General features: G+C 36.4%; 1 protein-coding gene across 5 annotated transcripts in view; it reads right to left on the reverse strand.

The window, feature by feature from the left end:
• Window positions 1-13,197, reverse strand: part of B3GALT1 (beta-1,3-galactosyltransferase 1) — a 619,500-nt gene that overhangs the window by 542,085 nt on the left and 64,218 nt on the right. For 4 of the 5 annotated variants that reach the window (XR_011569376.1, XR_011569375.1, XR_011569372.1 and 1 more), the window contains exon 1: window positions 1-13,197. This exon is cut by the window's left edge; it is cut by the window's right edge. The exons of the other annotated variant lie outside the window; for it this stretch is intronic. The gene's annotated coding sequence lies outside the window, so the exon portion shown is untranslated. 5 annotated transcript variants of the gene reach the window in all.

Raw genomic sequence — 13,197 nt, forward strand, 5'->3', positions numbered from 1 at the left:
AGCCTCAGTGGTATCTTGTATGTTTATACAAGAAACAATGGTATCACAGAGTAGATTGGCGATGTATTATGACAACCACACTCCAAGTCTAGCTCCAACTCTGTGGAAGAGACCTCCACCCCCACTTGAGCTGCAGTGTGCATCTCAGGTATTACTGTGAGACAAAGGAATGATGGTTAGACCCACATTTGGGCTGGATCTGGAAACAATAATGTTTTGCTGTCTCTGTGAAAATGCTGAGTAGTCATTATTGGCAATTACAAATGTGAAGCTGTAAGTTTAAGGTTTAACTTAAAGTTCTTTACATTGATATCAGATCTTTTATTAAAAAAAAAAAAAACTTTTAAAAATGGAGTTCTATTTTTGTATTCCATATATGAAATTCATTGATTGAAGTTATAGCTTAACTGCAAACTTTAAGTTCTTCAATATTATTTGTACAGGAAGTGAGGTGAATGAACCTAGAGACTGTTATACAGAGTGAAGTAAGTCAAAAAGAGAAAAATATCATATATTAACACACATATGGGCTTCCCTGGTAGCTTGGCTGGTAAAGAATCCACCTGCAATGCAGGAGATCCCAGGTGGATTCCTGGGTTGGGAAGATCCCCTGGAGGAGGGGCATGGCAACCCACTCCAGTATTCTTGCCTGGAAAATTCCATGGACAGAGGAGCCTGGCAGGCTAAAGGCCATAGGATTGCAAAGAGTCGGACACGACTGAACTGATGAAGCACAGCAACACGTATGTATGGAATCTAGAAAAACGGTACTGAAGAATCTACTTCAGGGCAGGAGTAGAGACGCAAACATAGCGAACAGACTTGTGAACACAGTGGGGGAAGGAGAGGGTGGGATGGAATGAGAGAGGTAGCACTGAAACATATATATATATGATATATATATAAAGCATATATGTTATATAACATATATATTACCATATGTAAAACAGATAGCTAGTAGGAAGTTGCTGAAAAACACAGGGAGCTCAATCTGGTACTCTGTGACAACTTAGAAGGGAGGGATGGCGTGGGGGTGGGAGGGGGTTCAAGAGAGGGGGGGCATATGTACACTTATGGCTGATCCACATTTTTGTATGGCAAAAACCAACACAACATTGTAAAGCCATTATCCTCCAATTAAAAATAAATTAAAAAAAAACTGTAACAGATATAAGTAATGCTCCATTAAAAATGTACACAAGAAGTTACAGCCTGTGTCTTTAAGGAATACTGGACACTGATACCACGAAAGACTGAAAGCAACAGAAGGGGGTGGCAGAGGATGGGATAGTTACATAGCATGACCGACTCAAAGGACATTAATTTGAGCAAACTTCAGGGGATAGTGGAGGACAGAGGAGCCTGACATGCTGCAGTCCACAGTGTCACTAAGAGTCAGACACAACTTAGTTACTGAACAAGTATAAATAATTATCTATCTCATCACTTAACAATTAGTACAACATCTCAATACCTATATCCTGACCTGAAAAATGTGAATTATGACCAGTTCAGCAAATATGGATGGTTGGCTTACTAGGTATAAAATCTCTGCTCACTATTGCAGGGACACAAAGATTAATTGAGCATGGATAGTACTTTCATGAGACTTTTAAAATAACAGGAAAGATAAGATATAGGGAATATGATTATATTACAATGCAGAAAGATAGATACTATAAAACCTCTGTAGAAAATAATAATAGGGGTTAGAGAAACAGCACATACTTTTAGTAAGTGAATCTGGAATAGAAAGACTTTGATAGAAGTCTTTTAGAACAAATGAAATGAGAACATAATGAGTTTGGTGGAAAGGCTTTACATTTTGAGTGAATAAAAAATCATTTATAATTCCAGAAAGTGAAATTCAGTGTATGTAATAAGAAGTGGATTCGTAGAAGGTAGGTTTGAAGATGAAAGGAGCAGTTTATAGTAGGCTTCGAATGACTAACCAAGAAGTTTGAATTTAGGTCATTTTATGTGATTAAGCATACCAAGTTCTATCAATTTCCTCAATTCTCTGGCAGATCTTAAGCCCTAAGACCTTCATCAAATAAAATTTGCTTTCTTGAGTTCTATTCATGAAGATATTCTATGCAATTAAAGGTAGTAGTGTCTATCAAGAGTATAAAGAAATGAATTTATTTCCAAATCACTGCAGTCTCATATTTCGTACAACATAGAATACTTTTAAATTTATTTAAAAAGCATCAGGAAAAATACTGGTTATGCTTATGAATGTATGCCAATATGACTTAAAACTTTCATTAAATTTACTGAACTTTTTGCCTTAAAAATCTATCACTGTTTCTAATAATGAGTCAACCTTTTCTAAATATATATTACATGCCAGTTGCTATGTAAAATTTAGATTTCACACACTATCTTGGATCATCACACCAGGTTTGTAATTTGAGGATTACTAATACTATTTTATAGAAGATAAAATTAAGGTTCAGAAATGCCCAAGATCACACAGTAAAATAAGTTTGGGAGATGGGATGATTACCCAGGTCAGCCAAGCTTCAAAACTAGTGTCACTTCTTTCTGCTATCTGAAACACCAAACCAATATCTCTAAAGGTAAACCCGATCTCTGAAGATATTAATACATGTGGTTTTCCATATACTAATACAACTTTTCCAGGATAAAAGAATAAATGATTTTATATTTTCTTCTTTTACCTAGTCACAGGAAAAAAAAAAGTTATCTTTAAAAAGAAAAAAAACCAGCAAATTCATGGATTCTAAAGCAAAGACGAGACAGGATTATAGATTCTGTAAGAAACCATTCTATCCACACTTTTATATAAACTCCACTGGCACTGATACTGATGTTAAAAAATATCAAGCCATTTTCCAGTATAATCAGTTCTTGTGAATCTCATCTCACATGGAGCTTGAAGAGTGCTACAGTACACATAAATTAAAATTTCCTATATTAAAAAAGAAAACGATAAACCCTGCTGATGCAGAACTTCAAATACAATTCCTAGGACCCAGTTGGGAAGATGATCTGATAATCAGAGAGAGAACACTGGTGAGAAGGCCCCCATGGCAAAGGACATTTATTGCAGAACTTAATTTGTTTCAGGGATTCCTAATGGTCATTGGAAAAGGCCCTGATGCTGGGAAAGATTGAGGGCAAAAGTAGAAGAGGGCATCAGAGGATGAGATGGCTGGACAGCATCACCAATGTAATGAACATGAACTTGGGCAAACTCCAGGAGATGATGAGGGACAGGGAGGCCTGGCGTTCTGCAGTCCATGGGGTCACAAAGAGTCGGACATGACTGGGTGACTGAACAACAATGGTCATTAGGTAAAAGAGGTCTTATGTAATTTTACCAATCAGGCTCACCCTCTTCATCTCTAAGCTCTTAATCTATTAGTGATGGTATTTGGAAGCCTTTGGAAGCTACTTATGAGGGTGGACCCCTCATGAATGGAATTAGTGCTTTTACAAGAAGAGAGCCCCTTCATCCTCCCACCTCATGAGGACACAGCAACAGTCCGGCTGTCTAGGAACCAGGAAATAGGCTCTCATCAGACACTGAATCTGGCAGCTCCTTGATTTTGGACCTCTCAGCTTCCAGAGCTGTAAGAAATACATTTCTATTGTACTTAAGCCACTCAGTCTGTGGAATTTTGGTTTATAGCAGCCCAAATGAACTAAGACCCAGGACAAATCACAGTCAGGGTGGCCACATTATTGAAATGACAACTGGAGGGTCTCAAAGGACTCTGAGTTAACAACTTACTCCTGGCTGGGATTTAAATATGAAGACATCACCCAACTAGCATTTTTACTGCAAAAAATGCATAATTAATGATACTTATGTCTACAATGCATTTTTTTTACAATAGGAGAAAGTGACTTAGAATTTTATTTTAGATAACTTAGAAGGTTTATTTTAAATCATCTCAGTGTTTCAGCAAAGGTCTTTTGCTTAAATCCTAAAATATGATGGGAATTTGTTTATGTTATTTCACTCCTTCCTTATAAAAATTGACAAATACCTTACTAGTTAAATTGATGTAGATATTTCACTGAAGTTAAGCTTCAGATTATAGCTTAATCTTTTGAAGATCTTCCAAGTAAAACACTGAGGTTTTTATTCTTTTTCCACTCACATTTATCACATAATTTTCTAAAGAATCCTATAAAGTTCTTTAACAAATCTTCATCATGTGTTCTTTGTAATCAATTTTTATACAATATTTCTATGTCCTCTACTGAGGTTTCACTACAAAGATTATATAGTTAATCCAGCTCAAAAGGAAATAATAACTCCACCTAACGCAGTTGAAGAGTCAAGCATTTAACGTGACCCAAAAATCTTCTTTTATCTAATACTGGGGTCCATTCCTTTTTAAATTCGGTATAGTATCCAAAAGGATCAAAATATTTCTTTTTTTCTGTTTAGCTCATTGCTCTGCACCAAGATAGATTAATATCCCTAAGGAGACTCTGTCAATTGTCATTCATCTACCCAAAGCCCCAGGTTTATTTCAGAGTGTTTGATTAGTATGAGGAGAGCAAAAAAAAGATGCTGATTATAAGCACATGAGGAAAATTAAATATCAGCACAAGAAGATGTCAAATGGATTTAAATAACACAAAACAGTTTTTCAATTATGCTGCTTTTCTTGTCCATTCTCTTCACTTTTGGAAACGAGGTGAGTTTGTTTTGGGACTGAGTGGACAAAGTTCTTTTTTCCAGCTTTATTCAGAAATAATTGACACATAACTCTGTGTAAGTTTAAGGTATACAACATGCTGATTTGATACTGCAAAATGATTACCAGCCAAGGTTCTTTTTGATGACACAAGAGTAAATTGTGACTCTATAGCTCATCTTATTTTTCCATCTTTTTAAATTTATTTTTACATTCTTGCTTTATTACAATTATAGTCACAGATCACATCCTCTGTCATATTATTTATTCATCATATTCATTAATTATAATTTTTATGTATAATGCTTGTAATGATTTTTAAAAATGAAGAGATGGAAATACACTATAAACTGACCACCCCAAAGCCATCCAATACTTTCTTCTCCCTCATATTTTTCTATTACAGAGACAGGATTTAGAAATGTGTTTCAGTTTTGGCTAATTTTACCCAGTAGAAATCTGGGGTATACGAGAAGACATAGAGAAGCACTTTTGAAAGCATACCCTATTTTATCCTCTGCTTTTTAGCTTCTTCCATCCCTCTCCCCTTCTAACAAAGTCTGAAAAAGAACTGAAACCTGAAAACAGAGAAGTCATCTTACAATCATTCTGAGAAGGCCAGAAGGTGGACCACATACTCATAATCCATGCCTCCTTTTCTCCTTCTTTCATTACTAATAAAGTGCACTGAATGGAAACTTGGGGTTCTGGGGAGATGACTGGAGTATTAATTGACAAGTTTCCTTTTGTGTGATACCATACAGCAAGTCGGCTTTCCCTCCTTCTTTGGATACTGATTTTTCTTTTTCACTCAACCTGCTCCACACCTAGGGTGTTATGATTCAAACACTATCAGAGAAAAGGTGAAACAAAAATATGAAGCTACTTCTTACCACTATGAAAGTGAAAGTGAAGTCACTCAGTCGTGTCCAACTCTTTGCGACTCCGTGGACTGTAGCCCACCAGGCTCCTCTGTCCATGGGATTCTCCAGGCATTTTCTTCTCCAGGGGATCTTACTGACCCAGGGATTGAACCCAGGTCTCCCGCATTGCAGGCAGAGGCTTTAACCTCTGAGCCACCAGGGAAGCCTAGAATCTTCCAATTTATAATATTCACAGACACTTGACCCAGTGAGCAGGATAAGGAATTTCTTTCAAGAAGGAAAAGTGAATACATTCTAAATGCCCCTTTGAGGTGACAGGTATGTGGACCACCTTAGGAGCTCATTTTGCTGTGGTTATTCTTTCTCCTTTGAGCAAATTCTTAGGACCCCAGAAGCATAATTAAAGATAATTTCAAGATAATGAAAAAGAAAGCAGTGAAAACATGTGTCAAACACTAACAACAGCCACCAAAAATGACGTCACCACGACCACTCAAACCCTTTATGTTCAGTACACATATCAGGCTATGTACTAGAATGGGAACTGTAGTTAAAAGAGCAGGAAACTCAAAAAATGGATTAAAGGGGAGGAAAAAAAATTTTTTAAGTACTAAATAGCCAGAGAAGCAATATAGACTCTTTTCCAGTATTTTACAATTTTTTTTCAAATTGAAAAACTCCATCTCTATTAAGAAATATCGATCCCAAGACCTTTTGTCTTTTCTTAGACATTTTCAAAATGTCTCTTTTTTATTGTTAATATTTATTTCATGTTGCATGTTTTATTTCTCCTTGGAGACTTATATCTTGGATAAGTGGTGATCTTATAAAGGTCACATTCAAGTAACAACAGGGTTGACTGACAACCTTCTAAAAATAGTGAGTTTGATGAAGGACATTTTCAGGGTTGAGTGAAGAATACATATTCAGAACCACAGCTCAACTGTTCACTACAAGAGAGAAAGGAGTGAGCAGTGATCCTCTTGTTTGCCTTTTCTTGAATATCAGCCTCTCTTCTAAATAAATGGTAAACTAACACTTGAAGTGAACCAGACTTTAAATCATAACTCTGATCAGAACTTCCTCACATCTCAGTGAAGCATTCAACCAAAACCAAACCAAAACCTCAACACTAAAACAAAACAAAAACCCCAAACAAAAACTACAGCCAAAAAAAAAACACTATTCCTTTGCCTTGGTTAAGTTGTTTTGGGGGTCTTTTAGTTGTCTCTGTGTTTCAGAATTGTTTCTGTTTATCCCTTTTATCTCTTTTATTCAGCTTGGACATCTTCTAATGTCCTGTCTTAAGTTCTGTGATCCTATGTTCTGTTATTTGTTGTTAAATACATCAGTTCTTAATGTCAGTTTTCAATTGCTGAGTTTCTATTTGATTTTACTGAGAGATTCCTGTTTTGCTATAGTTCTCCATATTTTTCTTATTTTCCTCTACTATCATAACATATTAAACATAGCTATTTTCAAGTGAATACCTGCCAACACAAGTAACTGACTTGTTATTGTGTTTCATGATCAATTTCACAGGTCTATCTTTTCTTTCCAAGCCCATAGTAATTTTTGTTTGAATACAAGATACTGCACATTTTCAAGAAAACAGTAGAGGGTCCAGATGATGATATCTTCAATTAGAGAAGATTTATTCTTTCTTCTGCTAGTCAGAAACAGTGGGGTGGGGTAGAGTGATGCTATTAACCTTAAACACAGTCATGCAGGGGAGGGCAGCTACTTTGCTAAGACTCAGGCTCCACTTTGGTTTCCTTTCTTCTTACAAGATAGTCCTTCATGATTCTCCTTGGAATTTCCTATGAATCTTTGTCTCCTCAGCACTAAAAGACAGCAAAAAATTCACCTTAAAAAAAAAAAAAAAGATCTTTAGGATCTAGTTTTTTGGCTCCTGACTGTGCAGCTTCATATTTTGACAAATGTCCTGAGGTGGAGACTGCATGATGATGTTTTCTATGCTACTTTAAGTCACTTCAGTCGTGTCTGACTCTTTGCGACCCTACGGACTGTAGCCCACCAGACGCCTCAGTCCATGGGATTCTCCAGGCAATACTGTTGTGGATTGCCATTCCCTTCTCCAGGGGATCTTCCCGACCCTGGGATCGAATCCACGTCTCTTACGTCTTCTGAATTGGCAGGCAGGCTATCACTACAACTACCTGGGAATCCCCTTGATGTTTTGAGACCTCTTAAGTCCTTGATTTTGTAACATCAGCCCTGCTCCACTGTCACTATTTTTGTTAGCTTTCTGTCCCACTTAAGTGGTTCTCCCTTTAGGTAGAACCTAGATTATTATGAACCTCTATGCAGGATTTTTAAAAGACTCTAGGCATTATGTGGTTGAAGAGATCATCAAAGTCCATCTGACACCCCTTCAAGTCCTTCCAGCTTTCACCTGTTGTTCTCATACACCTCTCCTTGCCTCCACCTACAGCAGGTCTTTATTTCCCAAACATGGATGCAAGGAACTCAGGTTGCTTTTATAAAAGTTCTGCTCAAAGCTTAAGCAGCTTCAGAACTCACTAAACGTCACAGTTGGAAACTACATGTGTTTGAGATGCCTCACGTTCCATTTCTGTTACTCTAGCCCAATGAGGATGTAAAAAGTTCTGCTAGATTCTTTGCTTCTAGGAGAGATCTTCTGTTTGGGTCTAGCTGATATCTACGATTTATAACTAGTGTGAAGGTTTAGTAACTGTCTCCAGAGGACTACTGCAGATCCTCGGCTCACTTCTGAAGGGTTCTCCATCTGTAATTTTACTTTTAAATTCTCACTGCTTTCATTGATCCCTAATGCCTTTACGTAGATCATTTTGTAATTCACTGGCTTGCTTGTTTTCAGTGAGAAGCTTGGCCCACTGTGAACCATTTCATTCTTTTTGAAAATGGAAGGCTCCCATTGTTTTGAATTTCTATTCTTCAACTGAAAACTTCATTTACTTGTAAAGTATTTTAAGACTAGCAAAAGGCATATAGAGAATAATGTATATCAAACACCAGTGTATCCTCTACTCAGCTTAAGAAGTAAATATTTGCAAATCAGCCCACTTTCCAACATCATAAACCACAGCAAGTACAATAGAAAAGCCCTATAAAATTCCCTCCCAAAAATGATCTTGAATTTAAACTTTATGATTCTGATAGACATCTTCATGCCCTTTATTTACACCCATTCATCACCATCACACATTTTCAAACCTCTACACATGTGCATTCAAATTCATAACGTACTACTTAGTAGTTTTTATGTATTTCTAAACTTTGTATTAAAGGTATCATGCATTCTATTTCCTTGTGCAACTTGCTTTTAAAAATTCAACTTACTTTTAAATTTGTGTTAATACTTGCAGTTCTTGTTATACACTCTCACTGAGCATTTCAATTTTTTCTTTCTTTTGCCATTGCAATCAAAACCACTATGAATATCCTTAAACAGTTTCTCCCTTCACAAGTATGAGAATTTCTATAGAATATATACCTAGAAGGAGAGTTGCTGGGTCATAGGTTATGCACATCTTTAAAGTGAGCAAGTTGCTCACCAATGAGACAATACTGATTTAAATGTATCCACATTTTATGGGAGTTTCTGCTCCTCTACATTCTCACTAGTACTTATTTAGCCTTTATAATTTTGACAATCTGATGGTATGAACTGGTATCTCCTTTTGTTATTTTTTTTTGAGTTATGTTTTCTTATCTACTGAAGGAATTTTCATATATGCTAAATATTAATGTTTATTATACATTTTGCAAAACTTTTTCTTAGCCTGTGGTCTTTCTTTTTCACTTTGTTTTTTGGGTCTTTTAATGTACAGGCATTTACAACTTCAAAGTACTCATTTATAACACTTCTTTTTCTGTTCTTTTTTTCCATTTCTTAAAATTTTTATTTTAATTTGTTGATTCTTTAATTGAAGGGTAATTGCTTTACAGAATTTTGTTGTTTTCTGTCAAACCTCAACATGAATCAGCCATAGGTATACATATATCCCCCCACTTTTGAACCTCCCTCCCATCTCTCTCCCCACCCCACCCCTCTAGAGGTTGATACAGAGCCCTGTTTGGCTTTCCTGAGACATACAGGAAATTCCCATTGGCTATCTAATTTACATATGGTAATGTGAGTTTCCATGTTACTCTCTCCATACTTCTCACCCTCTCCTCCCCTCTTCTGTCCATAAGTGTATTCTCTATGTCTGTTTCTCCATTGCTACCTATAACACTTCTTTTTCATTTTAGCTTATATATTTTTTCTTGACTAAGAAAGAAATTCTTTGTCTAAACTTTCTCCTAAATGTCTTAAATTCTTACTGTACACACTTTAGTTTTAAATCCATCTACAATTAATATTTGATTAAGGTATGAGGTAAGTATTAATTTTTTTTTTCACGTATGTAGCCAATGGACTCAGCATTCCTTCAGTGATTTACAATGCTACCTATATTATCTACTAAGTTTCAGGTATGCTTGTGTTGCTTTTTGAATCTCTGTTCAATGTCATTCATCTATCGGTTCTCTCACCTTATATTTATTGGTCTTCAAAATTAGCTACCTATTCCTGACATTTTTCTGCTTCATATAAATTTTCATTCATTCAGTCAGTTCAGTTGCTCAGTCGTGTCCGACTCTTTGCGACCCCATGAATCGCAGCACGTCAGGCCTCCCTGTCCATCACCAACTCCCGGAGTTCACTCAGACTCACGTCCATCAAGTCAGTGATGCCATCCAGCCATCTCATCCTCTGTCATTAGTAGCTGTATTAATCAAGATAGGTAAGGCCATGCTTTATAAGTAAAAAAAAAAAAGTTCACACAAAATTTTAATGGCTTAAAAAAAAGTGCCTCTCCACCAAGTAATGAATGAGAGGTTTAGGTTACTTCATCTGTGACCTCATGGTCACTCTCAGTGACCTGAAGCTCACCCATGACGCCTATCATTTTCTATAATGTTCTACTGGCCAGTGCTAATCATTTAGTTAAAATAACTACATGGGAAGCTGGAAAATGTAGAGGTGTACAGCTTCTGCTATACATATAAACATTCATGTAAAACCCATTGCAACTTTAAATCTATTTCAATGAAGTCAGATAAAGTTTAAGAGAATTGATTTTTTTTAATGACAACTGTAATTATTTAGAGTGGTTTTAGGTGCACAGCAAAAATTGAGGGGAAGGTATACTTTCCCTAAACCTCCTGCCCCCGACATGTATTGCCTCACCTGTGATAGATCATCAACTGCTGCTGCTGCTAAGTCACTTCAGTCGTGTCTGACTCTGTGCGACCCCAGAGACGGCAGACCACCAGGCTCCCCCGTCCCTGGGATTCTCCAGGCAAGAACACTGGAGTGGGTTGCCATTTCCTTCTCCAATGCATGAAAGTGAAAAGTGAAAGTGAAGTCGCTCAGTCGTGTCCAATTCTTAGCGACCCCATGGACTGCAGCCTACCAGGCTCCTCCGTCCATGGGATTTTCCAGGCAAGAGTACTGGAGTGGGGTGCCATTGCCTTCTCCATAGATTATCAACATTTCCTACCAAAAGAGTATATTTGTTACAATTGATGAACCCACACTGACACATCATAATCATCTGAAGACCATAGTTTACCTTATAGTTCACTCTTGGTACTATACATTCTATGTATAACAGCATGTATTAATCACAGACTCTCTTCACTGTTCTAAAAATCCTCTGTGATCTGCCTGCTCACCATCTCAACAACCTAATCCCTACAAACTACTGATAGTTTTTATTGTCTCCGGGATGGCATATACTTGAATTCAAACTGTATGCAGCCTCTTTCAGACTGACTTCTTTCACGTAGTAATATGCATTTAAGGCTCTTCTGTGTCTTTTTAGGGCTTTATAACTCATTTATTTTCGGTGCTGAATAATATTCCATCACTTACCCTCTGAAAAGCATCTTGGTTGCTTCCAAGTTTTGGCAGTTTATGAACCAACTTGCTATAAACATTGGTATGCAGGTTCTGGAGTGCATGTAAGTTTTCAACTCTTCTGAGTAAATACTAAGAAGCCTGACTGCTGGATTATATGCTTAGAGAATGTTTAGTTCTGTTAAAAACCAACCAACTGTCTTCCAAAATGGTTTCCCCATTTTCATTACCACCAGCAATGAATGAGAGTTCCTGTTGCTCCACATTCTCATCAGCATTTAGTACTGTCAGTGTTTTCAATCTTGGTTATTCTAATAGATGTGTAGTGCTATCTCATTGTTACTTTAATTTGTACTTCCCTGATGACATACAGTGTGGAAAATCTTCTCACATGTTGATTTGCAACCTGTAAATTTGTTTTGGTGAGATATCTGTTAAGGTCTTTGGTACATTTTTAATCAAGTTGCTTGCTCCTTTATTGTTGAGTTTTAGGAGTTCTTTGTATAGTTTTGGATAACTGGGCTTTATCAGATGTATCCTTTGTAAACATTTTCTTCCAATCTATGGCTGGTCTACTCATTTTCCTGACATTTTCTTTCTTATAACAGATGTTTTTAATTTTAATGAAGTATATATACATTATTATTTCCTTCATGATCATGTCTTTGGTGCTAAAAAGTCATCACCAAACCCAACGTCATCTATGTTTGCTCCTATATTAACTTCTGGGAGTTTTGTGTTTTACATTTAGTTCTACAACCCATTCACAGTCCATTTTTGTGAAGAGTTTAAAGTCTGTGTCTAGATTGATTCTGACACCATCTGCATTGTCAAAGATCAGCTGGCCATTTTGACATGAGTCTACTTCTGGGCTTTCTATTTTGTCTGTTCTTTTGCTAATACCACACTGTCTCAACTACTATACTTTTATAGTAAGTCTTGAAGTCAGGTAGTGTCAGTCTTCCCACTTTGTTCTTCTCCTTCAATTTTAGGTGTTGTCTGTTCTGAGTTTTTTGCCTCTCTATATAAAGCTTAAAACCAGTCTGCTGATGACCGTAAAATAATTTGCTGGGATTTTGATCGGAATTGCTTTGAATATACAGATCATGTTTGGCATAACTGAATACTGGTCTTCCTATCTTAGGACATGAATTACTCTCCATCTATTTAGGTCGTTGATTTCATTCATCAGTGTTTTATAGCTTTTACATATTTTGTTAGATTTATATCTAAGTACTAATATTTCATTTTGGGGGTTGTTAATATACATGACGTTATGTTTTTAATTTCAAGCTTCATTTGTTCATTGCTGGTATATAGGAAAGCAAGTGACCTTCGAACATCAACCTTGTATTTTGTGGCCTTAATATAATCCTTACTGGTTCCAGGTACTTTTGGTCAATTTTTTTGGATCTTCTACACAGATTATCAGGTGATCTGAGAACACAGAGAGTTTTATCTCTTCCTTACCAATCTGTACACATTTTATTTCTTTTTCTTATCTTACTGCACTAGCCAGAACTTCTAGTGTAACACTGAAAAAGAATGGTGAAAAGGGACTTAACTGATATCTTCCTAATATTGAATATTTATGCTTATAAATATAGTATATCTTTCTAATTTATTTAAACTTCTTTATAAAACCCCTCACTTCAGAGAAATGGAATTGATTACAGAGCTATAGAGCCATGTGAGGATGCAATGACTTAATTTTGCACACTGA

This window comes from Bos indicus, chromosome 2, assembly GCF_029378745.1.
Source record: "Bos indicus isolate NIAB-ARS_2022 breed Sahiwal x Tharparkar chromosome 2, NIAB-ARS_B.indTharparkar_mat_pri_1.0, whole genome shotgun sequence".
NCBI classification, from domain to species: Eukaryota; Metazoa; Chordata; class Mammalia; order Artiodactyla; family Bovidae; genus Bos; species Bos indicus.